A 24,057-nucleotide genomic window follows, 5' to 3' on the forward strand; every position below is an offset into this window, starting at 1 on the left:
CTTGTTTGGGCTGATGTTAAAATGCCCACAGGGGTCTGCCTATTGTTCTGGGGTGCTACGAAATCTTCCAGTTTTTGGACGCTGACATCTCGGAGGGGAATATGGCCAATTGGGTGAGATCTTAGAAAACTTTTAACTGTCCCATAAATTGCAGGGCATGTGTCAGAGAGTGGGACGTCCAGCTTGGGTCTGACACCCCACACTCTGAACACCTCCCTACCTACCCAGAGCCTGGAAAAATAAGTCCAGGTACGCGCTGCAGGTGCTGTTGCAAAGCCTCTCAGCACAGAGGCCAGGAAAATGCACAGCAGCTTCGTAGCAATATCTGGGACAGACTTCCCCCCTGAGGGTAGCGGCCTGTACATTATTTCCCTTCTGAGTCTTTCCTGCTTCCCACCCCATAGAAATTGAAACATCAATCTCCTCAGCACCGCCGCAACACGGTGTGGGATTGGGAAGGTAGAAGCCAGAAAATTCAAGACAGGCAAGAGCTCGGCTTTGATGACCAGCACCTTCCCTGTCATGGTGAGGTCTCGGTCCTTCCATTGCATCAGTTTTTTGTTTAAGATTGGCAATTTGTTCTGCCAATTTACTGTTCCCATCTCTTCTCCAAAATACACCCCCAGGACCTTAATTCTCTTCTCTTGCAGCCTGAGATCATGTCCTTCTTTTGGCTCCCTCCAGTTCTGATAAAAAATCTCACTCTTAGATGTGTTAATTTTTGCGGAGGAAGCCAAAGAGAACCGATCACAGCACTGCAGAGCTCTGCTAATTGAGGCATTGTCAGAGAGGAGCAGGGTGACGTCATCCATGTATAGAGATGTCTTTACCTCTCCTCCCCCACTTCCAGGCACTGGTATCCCATTAATGGCCTGATCCTGGCGCAAGGCACAGGCTAAGGGCTCCATAGCCAAAACGAATAACAAGGGGGATAATGGGCAGCCCTGCCTCACCCCTGAACAGACTTCAAAGGTGCGTGATCTATTGCCATTAACCATGACTCTGCTGTTGCTACCTGTGTACAGCAGGTTAATCCACTTTCTCATGATGGGGCCAAACTTCATGTGCTCAAGTACCGATGTTAAGTACTGCCGGTTTAGGCGGTCAAAGGCCTTTTCTAGGTCTACACCTAAAATGCACAGAGGGAGGGAGCGATCCTCAGAGTACAGACAGACATCCCTCAACAAGGCCAGGTTGTCGCTCATCAGGCGTCCTGCTATCCCACATGTCTGTTCTTTCCCTACCAGTGAGGCCACTACATTTTGTAGGCGCAGGAAAAGGGCTTTGGACAGGATCTTAGTGTCCACGCCTAACAGGCTGAGGGGTCTCCAGTTCTTTATGTCATTTTTTGCTCCTTTCTTAAACAAGAGAGAGATAGTGCCTTCTCTTAAGGAGTCAGGCAGCAATTCTGTCTTGTAGCTTTCCTCGAATAGGAGCAGTAGCGGATCCTGAAGCAGATCCCAAAAGGTGCAATAAAATTCTTTAGGGAGCCCGTCAGCACCCGGAGTTTTCCCCTTCTGTAAGCTCTCCATAGCCTGTCTCAGCTCTTCTACTGTCAAATCCCTCTCAAGTACTTCCCTATCTTCTTCACTCAAAATGTTTTCTAGCTTTGAGGTAAAAAAATGAATATCTTCATCCTTTACCTCTGTAGAGCTGTACAGTCTTGAGTAGAAGGCCTCGGTGCAGGAGAGGATAGCACTCGGCTCTGTTCTCTCTCGTCCCTCCTCATCAACTACACTTTCCATGACAGTCTTGGAGCCTACCACTTTCCTGAAAAAGAAGCGAGTACACTTCTCATTTTCTTCCAAGAACTGCACTCTGCTTCTTAACAGCACTCCTCGACTACTTTCTTCGGCTATGCTCCGGATGTCCTTTTTTAAAAGGGCGATATCCTCGAGCACATCGAAGCCACTGTGCAGCATCGTGTAGAGACGCTGCAGCTGCCTCTGTTTCCTGGCTAGCACTCCTCTCCGTCTGGCAGCAGCCTTCCTTCCCTCAGCCATGAAAAAGGCCTTTGTCCTCACCTTCACCTCCTCCCACCACTCTCCTACTGACCCGTACAGACACTGCAAGGACAGCCACTGTGATAGTTTCTCCTTGTAGCGGGATACTACCCCCTCGTTCTCTAGCAGCTTTGTGTTGAGTTTCCAGAGGCCTGGGCCAAAGACAGTCCCGCCCTGGAGTTCCACTCTACACCCTAAAGCCTGATGATCTGAGAAGAAGACAGGCTGAAGAGTGACCCCAACAACTTTCACTCTCTCTGAGACAAAGCAATAGTCAATTCTGGAGCTGCTATTCCTCCCTGACCATGTATATCCTGCTGTTGTGGGATATATACATCTATATGTGTCTGAGAGTTTAAAGTCTTGAACTAAGTTTTGCAGGGCCAGTGAGCTGGAATCCAATTTTATCGGCGAGCTAGACTGCCTGTCTGTGTGCTCTAAGATACAATTAAAATCCCCTCCCACTATCACGTCTGTGCTGCATAACAATAGGGGGGAGAGTGCCTTGAGTAGCTCCACCCTTCCTCCTACGTCAGTAGGGCAATACACATTGATTAGCCGCAGGTTAACGGTCCCCCATTCCACATCCACACACAGCAACCTGCCATCTATGACCCGCTGAATACTTTTCAATTTGAATGCCCATCCTTTGAAAAGAATGGCCACGCCAGAGGCTCTGTTGTTATTGTCCCCTGACCAAACAGAAGGCCCTTTATCCCACCTATCTTCAAAACTTTTATACCTCTCTTGATAGGCTAAAGCACACTCCTGCAACATCAACACATCTCCCTCTCTCTGCTGGAGGTAATCAAAGACAGACTGGCATTTAACTCTGTCATTGATACCTCTTGTGTTAAGAGAAATTATGTTAAGAGCCATATTACATAAGAAAGTGGAACCGGTCTTTACAAAACACATTTCTCTTCGGTCTCACCTGTTACCTTTTTCTTTTTCTTTTTCTTCTTACCAATTTCCTGCCAGCCATCCTCTGAATGAGCCTTCATCAGGGTGGCAGCAGTAAAAGCGTTCACAGAGTCCATTTCAAGGAAGGGGGTAGAGGGAGGGGTGGAGAGGTTCCAGCTGTCCCCATCGCCATGCTCTCCTTCCTCCTCGCTCGGGGAGAAAACAGAGTCATTTTTTCTTTTCCTCAAGTCCAGCTCCTGGGAGCACTGAGGGGAAAGGGGTGCAGCCGATGCACCAGTCTCCTCTTCCCCCTCACCCACCAGCTGCTGCAGATCCTCCGTGATGGACTGGATGGAGGAGAGGAGGGCATCTGTAGCACTTGCAGAGTCTGAGAAAAGCAGCTCCGCTGAATCCTGGGTATCCTCGCTGGACCCGCTCCACCGGGGGGCCCCACACTGGCCCTCGTTCTGAGGAGCAGGAGTGGGGGAGGGGTCCTCGCTGTTCTCGGGGGTTTTCAAACCCTCGTGCTTGTCTGGTGCAGTCTGCGGTTGTGGGGGCGTAGTGGATTTCTCTTCCACCAGCCCCGGAGCCACAGCAGGACTGATCCTGGCTGGAGGCTGAGAGTCTTTGTCCAACAAGGGTACTTTGTTTGACTTGTTGTTTGCTTTGGATTTTCGGGCCGGTTTGGCTGAAACAAGCACTGCCTCATCCTTTCTCATTTTGAGTTTATTGGCGTAGGCGTGAGGGCAGTTCTTAAAAACGTGTCCTTCCGAGCCACATAAATTGCACTTTGGCAGCATTGAACAGTCAGAGGCTAAATGTCCCTGTTTGCCACAGGTCTTGCAGCATTTCACAGTGCAGGACGATGCCAGGTGTCCCACAGCACCACAGCGCCGACACACCTTTGGTTGTCCCACATAAAACACATAGCCATTGCAGGCGCCCAGCCGGATTGTAGAGGGCAGGTGCCTTAAGCCTCCATTTACGCTGTCCGGTAGCAAGCGAACCTCGAATTTCCTTGCTCCTGTTTTTATACCATCAACATCTCTAACCTCAGTTCCATGGTGGACGGTGCAGTACTGGTTAAGCCAGGTGTGAATGTCCTCCGTCTTTGCCAGTTCCGAGAACATAACAACATGCACCGTTTTCCTCTCTCTCTGTGTCAGAGGCTGCAAGTTGATCTTCTCAAGTGCAGGAACTTTGCCTCTTTTTGCCTCAAACACATCCACGCATTGTTCAAACAGAGGATAGGTAGCAAATACAACCTCAAATGCTTTCTGACCTGGGAGAGCGAAGATGAAATCCAAGTGCCGAGGTTCAAAGCCAAGTTCCTTCTGTAACACTTTTCTGCTGAACTGCATACGATCCATGAAGAGGTCATCCAAGAGCTCAAAACGTACAGCATTCTTACGGGATCCAAAGGTTGCCATTTCAAAAACCGCAAATCGAACACTGCTTCCAACAAAAGAAAAACAATCCAACTACTCCACCTACAGGCTGATCAAGGTGAACCTCCTTCTTGATCAAGGTATCTCCCCTGCCAGGTAAGTATGAGTTGGACAGGCCCCTGCAAGCGGCCCGCACTCACAGCACAGTACTCGCAGCCTAGGCCAGCTCCTCGCCCCGCACGCCACCGCCTCCTGCTGGGCCCACTCTTTCGCACACTCACACGCCACACTAACACTCAAAAGCGAGGGCAAAGCGAGAAAACGAGCGCGTCGTTTCCTACACATCTGCAGTCGCCATTTCGCATCCGCAGCATGTCCCGGGATGCAATTCGGCCTCATTTACATATCACCAGGCCGGCAGATCGCCACGCAAGCTCGCGACGTGCGCCTGCCACACACCGAACAAACCTTTTCAGCAATTTCCAAAAAAACGAGCCTGCTCGCCTGCCCACAAGGCTCCGTCTCTTACCTGCTCTCCAGAGCCTGCTGCCTTCTGTGCTTTTCTCTCGGCACCGCTGCAGCGCACACAACTCCTGCAGCGGGGGCGGGGGGGAGAAAGTTCCCGCGCTCCGCCGCAGGGAAGGCTCGCTCCGTGCGCACACGTCCTTTCGATGCCGGTCCAACAAGTGCTCCGCGTTAGCAGCGTCGGGGCTCCGGCGTGTCGTGTCGCACCTCACCTCACCTCACCTCGCACTGCCCCCTCCTTGAATGTCTGGCGCTGGGCATGCCCCGCTCTCCTCCGCCTTATCTTATCGCGTGTGAGCACCGACAATGGCCACAATGCCGGGGAATGGCACCTGTAAAGTGTTAATTGGGGCACAGGAACAGCCCGTCTCGTCTCGGGGGGGCCGGCTTCAGAGACAATACAGCAAACACAGCGGGGCGGGGGGAGAGGACGACACCACACATGCGGGTACAATCAGCTCCGGCGGGAACGAGTCATTTGTCGGTCTTTTCAAGTGCCGAGAGCCGAGCAATCCTTCACTTGTATCGTTTCTCCCCGGTGACTAGGTCTCGCCCTGCGACTCTCGACTGGGCTCACCCCCGGCAGCCCAGCAGGTGTGAGCCTGGCCGGCCCCCGGGAAAGCTCCGGTTGCTGCTGCTCCTGCAAGAGGTGTGACTGGGACCAGTAGGGAGCGCTCACCCTGCGGGCTGTGTGGCCCTCTTATGCCCCAGCCTCCTGATGGCGACACTCTGCTGCACAAACAGGCGCCGTCCTTCGGGGGGAGGCGTCAAACCGAGGTGTCCTGACCCTCCTTGGCCGTTCCAAATCCCAGGGCGTCTCTCTCGAGAAGGAGTCACGGCGGTGTCACCCATCAGTGCGCGCTCCGGGTTCCCTCTCGGGGCCCTGCAACACAGCGGAAGGGCAGCGAGAAGGAGCCTCTTGCTCTGACGCCGCAAGGCCACAAGAGGGCGGAGGCGCCGCGCGTTCAGCCGCGGCGCTTGATGGATGTGCTGAAATAAACACGCGACAGCCCCGAAATGTTTGCAGTGTGCTGTGCACCGGAGGTTTTTGTCTGGAAAAGACTTGCCTGGTGCTCCTCCGTGCAGTTTCTTTGTCCTGCTCCAGTGCGGGGCAAGAGCAGGGCCAGGCAACTGAAGGGAGCACGGGAGCACAGTCGCACAGTCGCCAACATCCAGGCACGCAATGCGATTTGGAAAGCAGCTCCTTTCCAAAGAGTTGCACACGAACGATCCTTGAGTCCCGCCCGGGGGGCCCGGAGCCCCCGCCACACACAGCTTCAAGTAGCGAGTCAGGCGCCGTTGCTTTCGCTTACGGCCACACCACCCTGAACACGCCCGATCTCGTCTGATCTCGGAAGCTAAGCAGGGTCGGGCCTGGTTAGTACTTGGATGGGAGACCGCCTGGGAATACCAGGTGCTGTAAGCTTTTGCTCTCCCGGCCAGCAGGGGTCGCCGCTGGTGCCGTAGGCTTTGGGAGGAAAAACCCTCGACTATGGACATTTATTTCCCGGGGTGCTCACGAAAAGACCAAACATTACAATCTTCCCACTTTTGTTTCATCCAGCAACACTGACTGGCAAACGGTATCGCGACGGTCGTCCATTTTTAAGGCATGCCAGTTCAGAAAGAGAAGCTCCCTCACATCCCTTCAGATGCACAAGAAACATGGATCAATCTGCTCATCGCTAAAGTGGCCCTTTGAATGGCATGCGTGTGACTCATATGAAAAAAAACGGCTGTAAAACGAATATCGAAGCTGCCTCTAAATCTGCAATTGAAGGTCAGTCAATAAACAACTCGTTTTGCGTACAAATATACATACATTCATTTATAACCGATTTCGTTCATTGAGCACGGATACAACAGAGGTACAGCCATTCACTATTTGACATTCCTGCACTGATACAGAACCCAACAATCAGAAAACTGGTGAACTGTCTTTAGCATTAGCATACAGTACCGAGGCCCCCATGACCAAATCAAGGCTAACCTCGATCTGCATCCTAAACCATGCAAACTACAGCAAAAAGACTCGCTTTGAAAAGGGAATTCATGTCCAGGAGGAGTAGTGTAATTAGCTTGAAATGCTTCCATGGACCTATAACTAAGAAAATACGAGAAATAGTGGCATCCACTCCTTTCGAATTGTGGTCCTGCTTCGGGGTACATCGTTTTACTCTTACTTCATGCACTTCAAGTTGACCATCACACCTTGATCTTCTGGTTGGATTAGCAATGTGTTGCATGCCGGTAAGAACTCGGTTTCAATGCTGGGGTATAACGACTCATGAAGAGCTTTTGGTGTTGGATTTTGTTCTTAAGATATACAGTATTTATCTCTCTCTCTCTCTCTCTCTCTATATTATGAGTGCAGGACGTAAGGTAGTCAGGTTACATGGCACTACAAACTGGTACACACACACGGGCAACAGACTGAACTACAAAGTCAAACTGATGGAGTGTGAGAGAAACAATAAAGGATTACTGTCCCCGGACAGAGAGCGGAAGAAGCAAAAGTCAGCCAGACCACCAGGGTCAGACAAGCTGAAAGATCACAATTGAAGTACCTTGTCACGAGGTGAACATTTAACGTGTATAAGCACAAGATTGTTTTTTGTGGTTATACAAATAGCGTTATGGCTGTAGCAGGCATGAAAAGGAGGACCACGTTGTCAGGCGGTGCTCGCGAAAAACCCCGGGGCGTTTCTGCAGTGACCCCCCATCTCTGAAAGCCGCTTCAGGGGCACCCGGCACAGCTCCCCAGCAGAAGGCAAAGCCGCCCGCACTGTTGCATCTGATTTTGGACCAAGCACATCAGGGGAGAGCGCGAACGCAGTCCCCCACTACCAGAAATTATGCAGTCGAGATTCCCACATTTGGGGAATTCGCAGGGGTCAGCACAGCCGGAGTGCAATGGCCGAGCCTCGCCCTGGGTGAACCGATTTCGATTTTTAAGAACTTTATTTTCTTTTCACAAAAAAATACAGGAAATCACAAATCAGAAAGCTTTACATTAATATACATACTTAAAACAGTATATATGATCACATCTCATTACATTTTGACACGGAACCAGTTACATAGCAACAATTTTCTTTTTTTCTGGTGCAAATCACATTCTTTATTTAAACATGATAATGTTTTTCACAGTTTCTTGAGATACTGTCCAATGCCCTCTATTTCCCACAGATTTTCTGCTTCCTCCCTCCCTTCTCTCCACAGATCTCTGAGGTAATAGTTCTCTCGGGTGATGAACAGGGCCAGGCTACCTGCTGCCTTGACTGGGACCTCGATGCCTTTGAACAGCCCCATGTTCCTCACTCTCCACAGGGCGTCTTTCCCACTGTTCACCACGGCCCAGATCCTGTCAAACACGTCAGGAGGAAGCTTGACAGGAGAGATGCCGTATATGATGAAAGCAGCGGTCAGGGTAAATTGGGGCGAGAGAGCCTGCAACCAATCTTCAAACTGTGCCCAGAAGGCCTTAGCAAAAAAGCAGGACCACAGGAGGTGGGTCACAGTCTCCTCCTCGCCGCAGCCCACCCTAACGCAGCGAGGGCTGGGGGTGAGGCCCCTACGGTACAAGAAAGTTCGTACCGGTAAGCACTGGTGGACGACACTCCAGGCTAAATCTCTGTGAATGTTGCACAGAAATTTAGAGGATGTGTGTTTCCACACCTTCCTTGTTTGGGCTGATGTTAAAATGCCCACAGGGGTCTGCCTATTGTTCTGGGGTGCTACGAAATCTTCCAGTTTTTGGACGCTGACATCTCGGAGGGGAATATGGCCAATTGGGTGAGATCTTAGAAAACTTTTAACTGTCCCATAAATTGCAGGGCATGTGTCAGAGAGTGGGACGTCCAGCTTGGGTCTGACACCCCACACTCTGAACACCTCCCTACCTACCCAGAGCCTGGAAAAATAAGTCCAGGTACGCGCTGCAGGTGCTGTTGCAAAGCCTCTCAGCACAGAGGCCAGGAAAATGCACAGCAGCTTCGTAGCAATATCTGGGACAGACTTCCCCCCTGAGGGTAGCGGCCTGTACATTATTTCCCTTCTGAGTCTTTCCTGCTTCCCACCCCATAGAAATTGAAACATCAATCTCCTCAGCACCGCCGCAACACGGTGTGGGATTGGGAAGGTAGAAGCCAGAAAATTCAAGACAGGCAAGAGCTCGGCTTTGATGACCAGCACCTTCCCTGTCATGGTGAGGTCTCGGTCCTTCCATTGCATCAGTTTTTTGTTTAAGATTGGCAATTTGTTCTGCCAATTTACTGTTCCCATCTCTTCTCCAAAATACACCCCCAGGACCTTAATTCTCTTCTCTTGCAGCCTGAGATCATGTCCTTCTTTTGGCTCCCTCCAGTTCTGATAAAAAATCTCACTCTTAGATGTGTTAATTTTTGCGGAGGAAGCCAAAGAGAACCGATCACAGCACTGCAGAGCTCTGCTAATTGAGGCATTGTCAGAGAGGAGCAGGGTGACGTCATCCATGTATAGAGATGTCTTTACCTCTCCTCCCCCACTTCCAGGCACTGGTATCCCATTAATGGCCTGATCCTGGCGCAAGGCACAGGCTAAGGGCTCCATAGCCAAAACGAATAACAAGGGGGATAATGGGCAGCCCTGCCTCACCCCTGAACAGACTTCAAAGGTGCGTGATCTATTGCCATTAACCATGACTCTGCTGTTGCTACCTGTGTACAGCAGGTTAATCCACTTTCTCATGATGGGGCCAAACTTCATGTGCTCAAGTACCGATGTTAAGTACTGCCGGTTTAGGCGGTCAAAGGCCTTTTCTAGGTCTACACCTAAAATGCACAGAGGGAGGGAGCGATCCTCAGAGTACAGACAGACATCCCTCAACAAGGCCAGGTTGTCGCTCATCAGGCGTCCTGCTATCCCACATGTCTGTTCTTTCCCTACCAGTGAGGCCACTACATTTTGTAGGCGCAGGAAAAGGGCTTTGGACAGGATCTTAGTGTCCACGCCTAACAGGCTGAGGGGTCTCCAGTTCTTTATGTCATTTTTTGCTCCTTTCTTAAACAAGAGAGAGATAGTGCCTTCTCTTAAGGAGTCAGGCAGCAATTCTGTCTTGTAGCTTTCCTCGAATAGGAGCAGTAGCGGATCCTGAAGCAGATCCCAAAAGGTGCAATAAAATTCTTTAGGGAGCCCGTCAGCACCCGGAGTTTTCCCCTTCTGTAAGCTCTCCATAGCCTGTCTCAGCTCTTCTACTGTCAAATCCCTCTCAAGTACTTCCCTATCTTCTTCACTCAAAATGTTTTCTAGCTTTGAGGTAAAAAAATGAATATCTTCATCCTTTACCTCTGTAGAGCTGTACAGTCTTGAGTAGAAGGCCTCGGTGCAGGAGAGGATAGCACTCGGCTCTGTTCTCTCTCGTCCCTCCTCATCAACTACACTTTCCATGACAGTCTTGGAGCCTACCACTTTCCTGAAAAAGAAGCGAGTACACTTCTCATTTTCTTCCAAGAACTGCACTCTGCTTCTTAACAGCACTCCTCGACTACTTTCTTCGGCTATGCTCCGGATGTCCTTTTTTAAAAGGGCGATATCCTCGAGCACATCGAAGCCACTGTGCAGCATCGTGTAGAGACGCTGCAGCTGCCTCTGTTTCCTGGCTAGCACTCCTCTCCGTCTGGCAGCAGCCTTCCTTCCCTCAGCCATGAAAAAGGCCTTTGTCCTCACCTTCACCTCCTCCCACCACTCTCCTACTGACCCGTACAGACACTGCAAGGACAGCCACTGTGATAGTTTCTCCTTGTAGCGGGATACTACCCCCTCGTTCTCTAGCAGCTTTGTGTTGAGTTTCCAGAGGCCTGGGCCAAAGACAGTCCCGCCCTGGAGTTCCACTCTACACCCTAAAGCCTGATGATCTGAGAAGAAGACAGGCTGAAGAGTGACCCCAACAACTTTCACTCTCTCTGAGACAAAGCAATAGTCAATTCTGGAGCTGCTATTCCTCCCTGACCATGTATATCCTGCTGTTGTGGGATATATACATCTATATGTGTCTGAGAGTTTAAAGTCTTGAACTAAGTTTTGCAGGGCCAGTGAGCTGGAATCCAATTTTATCGGCGAGCTAGACTGCCTGTCTGTGTGCTCTAAGATACAATTAAAATCCCCTCCCACTATCACGTCTGTGCTGCATAACAATAGGGGGGAGAGTGCCTTGAGTAGCTCCACCCTTCCTCCTACGTCAGTAGGGCAATACACATTGATTAGCCGCAGGTTAACGGTCCCCCATTCCACATCCACACACAGCAACCTGCCATCTATGACCCGCTGAATACTTTTCAATTTGAATGCCCATCCTTTGAAAAGAATGGCCACGCCAGAGGCTCTGTTGTTATTGTCCCCTGACCAAACAGAAGGCCCTTTATCCCACCTATCTTCAAAACTTTTATACCTCTCTTGATAGGCTAAAGCACACTCCTGCAACATCAACACATCTCCCTCTCTCTGCTGGAGGTAATCAAAGACAGACTGGCATTTAACTCTGTCATTGATACCTCTTGTGTTAAGAGAAATTATGTTAAGAGCCATATTACATAAGAAAGTGGAACCGGTCTTTACAAAACACATTTCTCTTCGGTCTCACCTGTTACCTTTTTCTTTTTCTTTTTCTTCTTACCAATTTCCTGCCAGCCATCCTCTGAATGAGCCTTCATCAGGGTGGCAGCAGTAAAAGCGTTCACAGAGTCCATTTCAAGGAAGGGGGTAGAGGGAGGGGTGGAGAGGTTCCAGCTGTCCCCATCGCCATGCTCTCCTTCCTCCTCGCTCGGGGAGAAAACAGAGTCATTTTTTCTTTTCCTCAAGTCCAGCTCCTGGGAGCACTGAGGGGAAAGGGGTGCAGCCGATGCACCAGTCTCCTCTTCCCCCTCACCCACCAGCTGCTGCAGATCCTCCGTGATGGACTGGATGGAGGAGAGGAGGGCATCTGTAGCACTTGCAGAGTCTGAGAAAAGCAGCTCCGCTGAATCCTGGGTATCCTCGCTGGACCCGCTCCACCGGGGGGCCCCACACTGGCCCTCGTTCTGAGGAGCAGGAGCAGGAGTGGGGGAGGGGTCCTCGCTGTTCTCGGGGGTTTTCAAACCCTCGTGCTTGTCTGGTGCAGTCTGCGGTTGTGGGGGCGTAGTGGATTTCTCTTCCACCAGCCCCGGAGCCACAGCAGGACTGATCCTGGCTGGAGGCTGAGAGTCTTTGTCCAACAAGGGTACTTTGTTTGACTTGTTGTTTGCTTTGGATTTTCGGGCCGGTTTGGCTGAAACAAGCACTGCCTCATCCTTTCTCATTTTGAGTTTATTGGCGTAGGCGTGAGGGCAGTTCTTAAAAACGTGTCCTTCCGAGCCACATAAATTGCACTTTGGCAGCATTGAACAGTCAGAGGCTAAATGTCCCTGTTTGCCACAGGTCTTGCAGCATTTCACAGTGCAGGACGATGCCAGGTGTCCCACAGCACCACAGCGCCGACACACCTTTGGTTGTCCCACATAAAACACATAGCCATTGCAGGCGCCCAGCCGGATTGTAGAGGGCAGGTGCCTTAAGCCTCCATTTACGCTGTCCGGTAGCAAGCGAACCTCGAATTTCCTTGCTCCTGTTTTTATACCATCAACATCTCTAACCTCAGTTCCATGGTGGACGGTGCAGTACTGGTTAAGCCAGGTGTGAATGTCCTCCGTCTTTGCCAGTTCCGAGAACATAACAACATGCACCGTTTTCCTCTCTCTCTGTGTCAGAGGCTGCAAGTTGATCTTCTCAAGTGCAGGAACTTTGCCTCTTTTTGCCTCAAACACATCCACGCATTGTTCAAACAGAGGATAGGTAGCAAATACAACCTCAAATGCTTTCTGACCTGGGAGAGCGAAGATGAAATCCAAGTGCCGAGGTTCAAAGCCAAGTTCCTTCTGTAACACTTTTCTGCTGAACTGCATACGATCCATGAAGAGGTCATCCAAGAGCTCAAAACGTACAGCATTCTTACGGGATCCAAAGGTTGCCATTTCAAAAACCGCAAATCGAACACTGCTTCCAACAAAAGAAAAACAATCCAACTACTCCACCTACAGGCTGATCAAGGTGAACCTCCTTCTTGATCAAGGTATCTCCCCTGCCAGGTAAGTATGAGTTGGACAGGCCCCTGCAAGCGGCCCGCACTCACAGCACAGTACTCGCAGCCTAGGCCAGCTCCTCGCCCCGCACGCCACCGCCTCCTGCTGGGCCCACTCTTTCGCACACTCACACGCCACACTAACACTCAAAAGCGAGGGCAAAGCGAGAAAACGAGCGCGTCGTTTCCTACACATCTGCAGTCGCCATTTCGCATCCGCAGCATGTCCCGGGATGCAATTCGGCCTCATTTACATATCACCAGGCCGGCAGATCGCCACGCAAGCTCGCGACGTGCGCCTGCCACACACCGAACAAACCTTTTCAGCAATTTCCAAAAAAACGAGCCTGCTCGCCTGCCCACAAGGCTCCGTCTCTTACCTGCTCTCCAGAGCCTGCTGCCTTCTGTGCTTTTCTCTCGGCACCGCTGCAGCGCACACAACTCCTGCAGCGGGGGCGGGGGGGAGAAAGTTCCCGCGCTCCGCCGCAGGGAAGGCTCGCTCCGTGCGCACACGTCCTTTCGATGCCGGTCCAACAAGTGCTCCGCGTTAGCAGCGTCGGGGCTCCGGCGTGTCGTGTCGCACCTCACCTCACCTCACCTCGCACTGCCCCCTCCTTGAATGTCTGGCGCTGGGCATGCCCCGCTCTCCTCCGCCTTATCTTATCGCGTGTGAGCACCGACAATGGCCACAATGCCGGGGAATGGCACCTGTAAAGTGTTAATTGGGGCACAGGAACAGCCCGTCTCGTCTCGGGGGGGCCGGCTTCAGAGACAATACAGCAAACACAGCGGGGCGGGGGGAGAGGACGACACCACACATGCGGGTACAATCAGCTCCGGCGGGAACGAGTCATTTGTCGGTCTTTTCAAGTGCCGAGAGCCGAGCAATCCTTCACTTGTATCGTTTCTCCCCGGTGACTAGGTCTCGCCCTGCGACTCTCGACTGGGCTCACCCCCGGCAGCCCAGCAGGTGTGAGCCTGGCCGGCCCCCGGGAAAGCTCCGGTTGCTGCTGCTCCTGCAAGAGGTGTGACTGGGACCAGTAGGGAGCGCTCACCCTGCGGGCTGTGTGGCCCTCTTATGCCCCAGCCTCCTGATGGCGACACTCTGCTGCACAAACAGGCGCCGTCCTTCGGGGGGAGGCGTCAAACCGAGGTGTCCTGACCCTCCTTGGCCGTTCCAAATCCCAGGGCGTCTCTCTCGAGAAGGAGTCACGGCGGTGTCACCCATCAGTGCGCGCTCCGGGTTCCCTCTCGGGGCCCTGCAACACAGCGGAAGGGCAGCGAGAAGGAGCCTCTTGCTCTGACGCCGCAAGGCCACAAGAGGGCGGAGGCGCCGCGCGTTCAGCCGCGGCGCTTGATGGATGTGCTGAAATAAACACGCGACAGCCCCGAAATGTTTGCAGTGTGCTGTGCACCGGAGGTTTTTGTCTGGAAAAGACTTGCCTGGTGCTCCTCCGTGCAGTTTCTTTGTCCTGCTCCAGTGCGGGGCAAGAGCAGGGCCAGGCAACTGAAGGGAGCACGGGAGCACAGTCGCACAGTCGCCAACATCCAGGCACGCAATGCGATTTGGAAAGCAGCTCCTTTCCAAAGAGTTGCACACGAACGATCCTTGAGTCCCGCCCGGGGGGCCCGGAGCCCCCGCCACACACAGCTTCAAGTAGCGAGTCAGGCGCCGTTGCTTTCGCTTACGGCCACACCACCCTGAACACGCCCGATCTCGTCTGATCTCGGAAGCTAAGCAGGGTCGGGCCTGGTTAGTACTTGGATGGGAGACCGCCTGGGAATACCAGGTGCTGTAAGCTTTTGCTCTCCCGGCCAGCAGGGGTCGCCGCTGGTGCCGTAGGCTTTGGGAGGAAAAACCCTCGACTATGGACATTTATTTCCCGGGGTGCTCACGAAAAGACCAAACATTACAATCTTCCCACTTTTGTTTCATCCAGCAACACTGACTGGCAAACGGTATCGCGACGGTCGTCCATTTTTAAGGCATGCCAGTTCAGAAAGAGAAGCTCCCTCACATCCCTTCAGATGCACAAGAAACATGGATCAATCTGCTCATCGCTAAAGTGGCCCTTTGAATGGCATGCGTGTGACTCATATGAAAAAAAACGGCTGTAAAACGAATATCGAAGCTGCCTCTAAATCTGCAATTGAAGGTCAGTCAATAAACAACTCGTTTTGCGTACAAATATACATACATTCATTTATAACCGATTTCGTTCATTGAGCACGGATACAACAGAGGTACAGCCATTCACTATTTGACATTCCTGCACTGATACAGAACCCAACAATCAGAAAACTGGTGAACTGTCTTTAGCATTAGCATACAGTACCGAGGCCCCCATGACCAAATCAAGGCTAACCTCGATCTGCATCCTAAACCATGCAAACTACAGCAAAAAGACTCGCTTTGAAAAGGGAATTCATGTCCAGGAGGAGTAGTGTAATTAGCTTGAAATGCTTCCATGGACCTATAACTAAGAAAATACGAGAAATAGTGGCATCCACTCCTTTCGAATTGTGGTCCTGCTTCGGGGTACATCGTTTTACTCTTACTTCATGCACTTCAAGTTGACCATCACACCTTGATCTTCTGGTTGGATTAGCAATGTGTTGCATGCCGGTAAGAACTCGGTTTCAATGCTGGGGTATAACGACTCATGAAGAGCTTTTGGTGTTGGATTTTGTTCTTAAGATATACAGTATTTATCTCTCTCTCTCTCTCTCTATATTATGAGTGCAGGACGTAAGGTAGTCAGGTTACATGGCACTACAAACTGGTACACACACACGGGCAACAGACTGAACTACAAAGTCAAACTGATGGAGTGTGAGAGAAACAATAAAGGATTACTGTCCCCGGACAGAGAGCGGAAGAAGCAAAAGTCAGCCAGACCACCAGGGTCAGACAAGCTGAAAGATCACAATTGAAGTACCTTGTCACGAGGTGAACATTTAACGTGTATAAGCACAAGATTGTTTTTTGTGGTTATACAAATAGCGTTATGGCTGTAGCAGGCATGAAAAGGAGGACCACGTTGTCAGGCGGTGCTCGCGAAAAACCCCGGGGCGTTTCTGCAGTGACCCCCCATCTCTGAAAGCCGCTTCAGGGGCACCCGGCACAGCTCCCCAGCAGAAGGCAAAGCCGCCCGCACTGTTGCATCTGATTTTGGACCAAGCACATCAGGGGAGAGCGCGAACGCAGTCCCCCACTACCAGAAATTATGCAGTCGAGATTCCCACATTTGGGGAATTCGCAGGGGTCAGCACAGCCGGAGTGCAATGGCCGAGCCTCGCCCTGGGTGAACCTCCTTCTTGATCAAGGTATCTCCCCTGCCAGGTAAGTATGAGTTGGACAGGCCCCTGCAAGCGGCCCGCACTCACAGCACAGTACTCGCAGCCTAGGCCAGCTCCTCGCCCCGCACGCCACCGCCTCCTGCTGGGCCCACTCTTTCGCACACTCACACGCCACACTAACACTCAAAAGCGAGGGCAAAGCGAGAAAACGAGCGCGTCGTTTCCTACACATCTGCAGTCGCCATTTCGCATCCGCAGCATGTCCCGGGATGCAATTCGGCCTCATTTACATATCACCAGGCCGGCAGATCGCCACGCAAGCTCGCGACGTGCGCCTGCCACACACCGAACAAACCTTTTCAGCAATTTCCAAAAAAACGAGCCTGCTCGCCTGCCCACAAGGCTCCGTCTCTTACCTGCTCTCCAGAGCCTGCTGCCTTCTGTGCTTTTCTCTCGGCACCGCTGCAGCGCACACAACTCCTGCAGCGGGGGCGGGGGGGAGAAAGTTCCCGCGCTCCGCCGCAGGGAAGGCTCGCTCCGTGCGCACACGTCCTTTCGATGCCGGTCCAACAAGTGCTCCGCGTTAGCAGCGTCGGGGCTCCGGCGTGTCGTGTCGCACCTCACCTCACCTCACCTCGCACTGCCCCCTCCTTGAATGTCTGGCGCTGGGCATGCCCCGCTCTCCTCCGCCTTATCTTATCGCGTGTGAGCACCGACAATGGCCACAATGCCGGGGAATGGCACCTGTAAAGTGTTAATTGGGGCACAGGAACAGCCCGTCTCGTCTCGGGGGGGCCGGCTTCAGAGACAATACAGCAAACACAGCGGGGCGGGGGGAGAGGACGACACCACACATGCGGGTACAATCAGCTCCGGCGGGAACGAGTCATTTGTCGGTCTTTTCAAGTGCCGAGAGCCGAGCAATCCTTCACTTGTATCGTTTCTCCCCGGTGACTAGGTCTCGCCCTGCGACTCTCGACTGGGCTCACCCCCGGCAGCCCAGCAGGTGTGAGCCTGGCCGGCCCCCGGGAAAGCTCCGGTTGCTGCTGCTCCTGCAAGAGGTGTGACTGGGACCAGTAGGGAGCGCTCACCCTGCGGGCTGTGTGGCCCTCTTATGCCCCAGCCTCCTGATGGCGACACTCTGCTGCACAAACAGGCGCCGTCCTTCGGGGGGAGGCGTCAAACCGAGGTGTCCTGACCCTCCTTGGCCGTTCCAAATCCCAGGGCGTCTCTCTCGAGAAGGAGTCACGGCGGTGTCACCCATCAGTGCGCGCTCCGGGTTCCCTCTCGGGGCCCTGCAACACAGCGGAAGGGCAGCGAGAAGGAGCCTCTTGCTCTGACGCCGCAAGGCCACAAGAGGGCGGAGGCGCCGCGCGTTCAGCCGCGGCGCTTGATGGATGTGCTGAAATAAACACGCGACAGCCCCGAAATGTTTGCAGTGTGCTGTGCACCGGAGGTTTTTGTCTGGAAAAGACTTGCCTGGTGCTCCTCCGTGCAGTTTCTTTGTCCTGCTCCAGTGCGGGGCAAGAGCAGGGCCAGGCAACTGAAGGGAGCACGGGAGCACAGTCGCACAGTCGCCAACATCCAGGCACGCAATGCGATTTGGAAAGCAGCTCCTTTCCAAAGAGTTGCACACGAACGATCCTTGAGTCCCGCCCGGGGGGCCCGGAGCCCCCGCCACACACAGCTTCAAGTAGCGAGTCAGGCGCCGTTGCTTTCGCTTACGGCCACACCACCCTGAACACGCCCGATCTCGTCTGATCTCGGAAGCTAAGCAGGGTCGGGCCTGGTTAGTACTTGGATGGGAGACCGCCTGGGAATACCAGGTGCTGTAAGCTTTTGCTCTCCCGGCCAGCAGGGGTCGCCGCTGGTGCCGTAGGCTTTGGGAGGAAAAACCCTCGACTATGGACATTTATTTCCCGGGGTGCTCACGAAAAGACCAAACATTTCAATCTTCCCACTTTTGTTTCATCCAGCAACACTGACTGGCAAACGGTATCGCGACGGTCGTCCATTTTTAAGGCATGCCAGTTCAGAAAGAGAAGCTCCCTCACATCCCTTCAGATGCACAAGAAACATGGATCAATCTGCTCATCGCTAAAGTGGCCCTTTGAATGGCATGCGTGTGACTCATATGAAAAAAAACGGCTGTAAAACGAATATCGAAGCTGCCTCTAAATCTGCAATTGAAGGTCAGTCAATAAACAACTCGTTTTGCGTACAAATATACATACATTCATTTATAACCGATTTCGTTCATTGAGCACGGATACAACAGAGGTACAGCCATTCACTATTTGACATTCCTGCACTGATACAGAACCCAACAATCAGAAAACTGGTGAACTGTCTTTAGCATTAGCATACAGTACCGAGGCCCCCATGACCAAATCAAGGCTAACCTCGATCTGCATCCTAAACCATGCAAACTACAGCAAAAAGACTCGCTTTGAAAAGGGAATTCATGTCCAGGAGGAGTAGTGTAATTAGCTTGAAATGCTTCCATGGACCTATAACTAAGAAAATACGAGAAATAGTGGCATCCACTCCTTTCGAATTGTGGTCCTGCTTCGGGGTACATCGTTTTACTCTTACTTCATGCACTTCAAGTTGACCATCACACCTTGATCTTCTGGTTGGATTAGCAATGTGTTGCATGCCGGTAAGAACTCGGTTTCAATGCTGGGGTATAACGACTCATGAAGAGCTTTTGGTGTTGGATTTTGTTCTTAAGATATACAGTATTTATCTCTCTCTCTCTCTCTATATTATGAGTGCAGGACGTAAGGTAGTCAGGTTACATGGCACTACAAACTGGTACACACACACGGGCAACAGACTGAACTACAAAGTCAAACTGATGGAGTGTGAGAGAAACAATAAAGGATTACTGTCCCCGGACAGAGAGCGGAAGAAGCAAAAGTCAGCCAGACCACCAGGGTCAGACAAGCTGAAAGATCACAATTGAAGTACCTTGTCACGAGGTGAACATTTAACGTGTATAAGCACAAGATTGTTTTTTGTGGTTATACAAATAGCGTTATGGCTGTAGCAGGCATGAAAAGGAGGACCACGTTGTCAGGCGGTGCTCGCGAAAAACCCCGGGGCGTTTCTGCAGTGACCCCCCATCTCTGAAAGCCGCTTCAGGGGCACCCGGCACAGCTCCCCAGCAGAAGGCAAAGCCGCCCGCACTGTTGCATCTGATTTTGGACCAAGCACATCAGGGGAGAGCGCGAACGCAGTCCCCCACTACCAGAAATTATGCAGTCGAGATTCCCACATTTGGGGAATTCGCAGGGGTCAGCACAGCCGGAGTGCAATGGCCGAGCCTCGCCCTGGGTGAACCTCCTTCTTGATCAAGGTATCTCCCCTGCCAGGTAAGTATGAGTTGGACAGGCCCCTGCAAGCGGCCCGCACTCACAGCACAGTACTCGCAGCCTAGGCCAGCTCCTCGCCCCGCACGCCACCGCCTCCTGCTGGGCCCACTCTTTCGCACACTCACACGCCACACTAACACTCAAAAGCGAGGGCAAAGCGAGAAAACGAGCGCGTCGTTTCCTACACATCTGCAGTCGCCATTTCGCATCCGCAGCATGTCCCGGGATGCAATTCGGCCTCATTTACATATCACCAGGCCGGCAGATCGCCACGCAAGCTCGCGACGTGCGCCTGCCACACACCGAACAAACCTTTTCAGCAATTTCCAAAAAAACGAGCCTGCTCGCCTGCCCACAAGGCTCCGTCTCTTACCTGCTCTCCAGAGCCTGCTGCCTTCTGTGCTTTTCTCTCGGCACCGCTGCAGCGCACACAACTCCTGCAGCGGGGGCGGGGGGGAGAAAGTTCCCGCGCTCCGCCGCAGGGAAGGCTCGCTCCGTGCGCACACGTCCTTTCGATGCCGGTCCAACAAGTGCTCCGCGTTAGCAGCGTCGGGGCTCCGGCGTGTCGTGTCGCACCTCACCTCACCTCACCTCGCACTGCCCCCTCCTTGAATGTCTGGCGCTGGGCATGCCCCGCTCTCCTCCGCCTTATCTTATCGCGTGTGAGCACCGACAATGGCCACAATGCCGGGGAATGGCACCTGTAAAGTGTTAATTGGGGCACAGGAACAGCCCGTCTCGTCTCGGGGGGGCCGGCTTCAGAGACAATACAGCAAACACAGCGGGGCGGGGGGAGAGGACGACACCACACATGCGGGTACAATCAGCTCCGGCGGGAACGAGTCATTTGTCGGTCTTTTCAAGTGCCGAGAGCCGAGCAATCCTTCACTTGTATCGTTTCTCCCCGGTGACTAGGTCTCGCCCTGCGACTCTCGACTGGGCTCACCCCCGGCAGCCCAGCAGGTGTGAGCCTGGCCGGCCCCCGGGAAAGCTCCGGTTGCTGCTGCTCCTGCAAGAGGTGTGACTGGGACCAGTAGGGAGCGCTCACCCTGCGGGCTGTGTGGCCCTCTTATGCCCCAGCCTCCTGATGGCGACACTCTGCTGCACAAACAGGCGCCGTCCTTCGGGGGGAGGCGTCAAACCGAGGTGTCCTGACCCTCCTTGGCCGTTCCAAATCCCAGGGCGTCTCTCTCGAGAAGGAGTCACGGCGGTGTCACCCATCAGTGCGCGCTCCGGGTTCCCTCTCGGGGCCCTGCAACACAGCGGAAGGGCAGCGAGAAGGAGCCTCTTGCTCTGACGCCGCAAGGCCACAAGAGGGCGGAGGCGCCGCGCGTTCAGCCGCGGCGCTTGATGGATGTGCTGAAATAAACACGCGACAGCCCCGAAATGTTTGCAGTGTGCTGTGCACCGGAGGTTTTTGTCTGGAAAAGACTTGCCTGGTGCTCCTCCGTGCAGTTTCTTTGTCCTGCTCCAGTGCGGGGCAAGAGCAGGGCCAGGCAACTGAAGGGAGCACGGGAGCACAGTCGCACAGTCGCCAACATCCAGGCACGCAATGCGATTTGGAAAGCAGCTCCTTTCCAAAGAGTTGCACACGAACGATCCTTGAGTCCCGCCCGGGGGGCCCGGAGCCCCCGCCACACACAGCTTCAAGTAGCGAGTCAGGCGCCGTTGCTTTCGCTTACGGCCACACCACCCTGAACACGCCCGATCTCGTCTGATCTCGGAAGCTAAGCAGGGTCGGGCCTGGTTAGTACTTGGATGGGAGACCGCCTGGGAATACCAGGTGCTGTAAGCTTTTGCTCTCCCGGCCAGCAGGGGTCGCCGCTGGTGCCGTAGGCTTTGGGAGGAAAAACCCTCGACTATGGACATTTATTTCCCGGGGTGCTCACGAAAAGACCAAACATTACAATCTTCCCACTTTTGTTTCATCCAGCAACACTGACTGGCAAACGGTATCGCGACGGTCGTCCATTTTTAAGGCATGCCAGTTCAGAAAGAGAAGCTCCCTCACATCCCTTCAGATGCACAAGAAACATGGATCAATCTGCTCATCGCTAAAGTGGCCCTTTGAATGGCATGCGTGTGACTCATATGAAAAAAAACGGCTGTAAAACGAATATCGAAGCTGCCTCTAAATCTGCAATTGAAGGTCAGTCAATAAACAACTCGTTTTGCGTACAAATATACATACATTCATTTATAACCGATTTCGTTCATTGAGCACGGATACAACAGAGGTACAGCCATTCACTATTTGACATTCCTGCACTGATACAGAACCCAACAATCAGAAAACTGGTGAACTGTCTTTAGCATTAGCATACAGTACCGAGGCCCCCATGACCAAATCAAGGCTAACCTCGATCTGCATCCTAAACCATGCAAACTACAGCAAAAAGACTCGCTTTGAAAAGGGAATTCATGTCCAGGAGGAGTAGTGTAATTAGCTTGAAATGCTTCCATGGACCTATAACTAAGAAAATACGAGAAATAGTGGCATCCACTCCTTTCGAATTGTGGTCCTGCTTCGGGGTACATCGTTTTACTCTTACTTCATGCACTTCAAGTTGACCATCACACCTTGATCTTCTGGTTGGATTAGCAATGTGTTGCATGCCGGTAAGAACTCGGTTTCAATGCTGGGGTATAACGACTCATGAAGAGCTTTTGGTGTTGGATTTTGTTCTTAAGATATACAGTATTTATCTCTCTCTCTCTCTCTCTCTCTATATTATGAGTGCAGGACGTCAGGTTACATGGCACTACAAACTGGTACACACACACGGGCAACAGACTGAACTACAAAGTCAAACTGATGGAGTGTGAGAGAAACAATAAAGGATTACTGTCCCCGGACAGAGAGCGGAAGAAGCAAAAGTCAGCCAGACCACCAGGGTCAGACAAGCTGAAAGATCACAATTGAAGTACCTTGTCACGAGGTGAACATTTAACGTGTATAAGCACAAGATTGTTTTTTGTGGTTATACAAATAGCGTTATGGCTGTAGCGGGCATGAAAAGGAGGACCACGTTGTCAGGCGGTGCTCGCGAAAAACCCCGGGGCGTTTCTGCAGTGACCCCCCATCTCTGAAAGCCGCTTCAGGGGCACCCGGCACAGCTCCCCAGCAGAAGGCAAAGCCGCCCGCACTGTTGCATCTGATTTTGGACCAAGCACATCAGGGGAGAGCGCGAACGCAGTCCCCCACTACCAGAAATTATGCAGTCGAGATTCCCACATTTGGGGAATTCGCAGGGGTCAGCACAGCCGGAGTGCAATGGCCGAGCCTCGCCCTGGGTGAACCGATTTCGATTTTTAAGAACTTTATTTTCTTTTCACAAAAAAATACAGGAAATCACAAATCAGAAAGCTTTACATTAATATACATACTTAAAACAGTATATATGATCACATCTCATTACATTTTGACACGGTAACAGTTACATGGCAACAATTTTCTTTTTTTCTGGTGCAAATCACATTCTTTATTTAAACATGATAATGTTTTTCACAGTTTCTTGAGATGTTGACCTATGCTCTCTATTTCCCACAGATTTTCTGCTTCCTCCCTCCCTTCTCTCCACAGATCTCTGAGGTAATAGTTCTCTCGGGTGATGAACAGGGCCAGGCTACCTGCTGCCTTGACTGGGACCTCGATGCCTTTGAACAGCCCCATGTTCCTCACTCTCCACAGGGCGTCTTTCCCACTGTTCACCACGGCCCAGATCCTGTCAAACACGTCAGGAGGAAGCTTGACAGGAGAGATGCCGTATCTAACGAAAGCAGCGGTCAGGGTAAATTGGGGCGAGAGAGCCTGCAACCAATCTTCAAACTGGGCCCAGAAGGCCTTAGCAAAAAAGCAGGACCACAGGAGATGGGTCACAGTCTCCTCCTCGCCGCAGCCCACCCTAACGCAGCGAGGGCTGGGGGTGAGGCCCCTACGGTACAAGAAAGTTCGTACCGGTAAGCACTGGTGGACGACACTCCAGGCTAAATCTCTGTGAATGTTGCACAGAAATTTAGAGGATGTGTGTTTCCACACCTTCCTTGTTTGGGCTGATGTTAAAATGCCCACAGGGGTCTGCCTATTGTTCTGGGGTGCTACGAAATCTTCCAGTTTTTGGACGCTGACATCTCGGAGGGGAATATGGCCAATTGGGTGAGATCTTAGAAAACTTTTAACTGTCCCATAAATTGCAGGGCATGTGTCAGAGAGTGGGACGTCCAGCTTGGGTCTGACACCCCACACTCTGAACACCTCCCTACCTACCCAGAGCCTGGAGAAATAAGTCCAGGTACGCGCTGCAGGTGCTGTTGCAAAGCCTCTCAGCACAGAGGCCAGGAAAATGCACAGCAGCTTCGTAGCAATATCTGGGACAGACTTCCCCCCTGAGGGTAGCGGCCTGTACATTATTTCCCTTCTGAGTCTTTCC

At 52.3% G+C, this 24,057-nt stretch overlaps 8 non-coding genes across 8 annotated transcripts; 4 read left to right on the plus strand and 4 right to left on the minus strand.

Annotated features, from left to right (window-relative positions):
- Positions 1 to 6,126: 6,126 nt before the first annotated feature.
- On the plus strand, positions 6,127 to 6,245 carry LOC138241738 (5S ribosomal RNA). Its single transcript, XR_011191005.1, has one exon. It is a non-coding gene; the product is annotated as a 5S ribosomal RNA (ribosomal RNA).
- Positions 6,246 to 7,634: 1,389 nt separating this feature from the next.
- LOC138241443 (U1 spliceosomal RNA) lies at positions 7,635 to 7,804 on the minus strand. The gene has a single exon (XR_011190674.1). It is a non-coding gene; the product is annotated as a U1 spliceosomal RNA (small nuclear RNA).
- Positions 7,805 to 14,633: 6,829 nt separating this feature from the next.
- Positions 14,634 to 14,752, plus strand: LOC138241740 (5S ribosomal RNA). The gene has a single exon (XR_011191006.1). It is a non-coding gene; the product is annotated as a 5S ribosomal RNA (ribosomal RNA).
- A 1,385-nt stretch (positions 14,753 to 16,137) lies between these two features.
- LOC138241393 (U1 spliceosomal RNA) lies at positions 16,138 to 16,301 on the minus strand. The gene has a single exon (XR_011190620.1). It is a non-coding gene; the product is annotated as a U1 spliceosomal RNA (small nuclear RNA).
- Positions 16,302 to 17,969: 1,668 nt separating this feature from the next.
- LOC138241742 (5S ribosomal RNA) lies at positions 17,970 to 18,088 on the plus strand. The gene has a single exon (XR_011191008.1). It is a non-coding gene; the product is annotated as a 5S ribosomal RNA (ribosomal RNA).
- Positions 18,089 to 19,471: 1,383 nt separating this feature from the next.
- Positions 19,472 to 19,635, minus strand: LOC138241394 (U1 spliceosomal RNA). Its single transcript, XR_011190621.1, has one exon. It is a non-coding gene; the product is annotated as a U1 spliceosomal RNA (small nuclear RNA).
- A 1,668-nt stretch (positions 19,636 to 21,303) lies between these two features.
- Positions 21,304 to 21,422, plus strand: LOC138241743 (5S ribosomal RNA). The gene has a single exon (XR_011191009.1). It is a non-coding gene; the product is annotated as a 5S ribosomal RNA (ribosomal RNA).
- A 1,381-nt stretch (positions 21,423 to 22,803) lies between these two features.
- Positions 22,804 to 22,973, minus strand: LOC138241444 (U1 spliceosomal RNA). Its single transcript, XR_011190675.1, has one exon. It is a non-coding gene; the product is annotated as a U1 spliceosomal RNA (small nuclear RNA).
- Positions 22,974 to 24,057: the final 1,084 nt, after the last annotated feature.

The sequence above is a fragment of the Lepisosteus oculatus genome, chromosome 1 (assembly GCF_040954835.1).
Source record: "Lepisosteus oculatus isolate fLepOcu1 chromosome 1, fLepOcu1.hap2, whole genome shotgun sequence".
In the NCBI taxonomy this organism is placed as follows: Eukaryota; Metazoa; Chordata; class Actinopteri; order Semionotiformes; family Lepisosteidae; genus Lepisosteus; species Lepisosteus oculatus.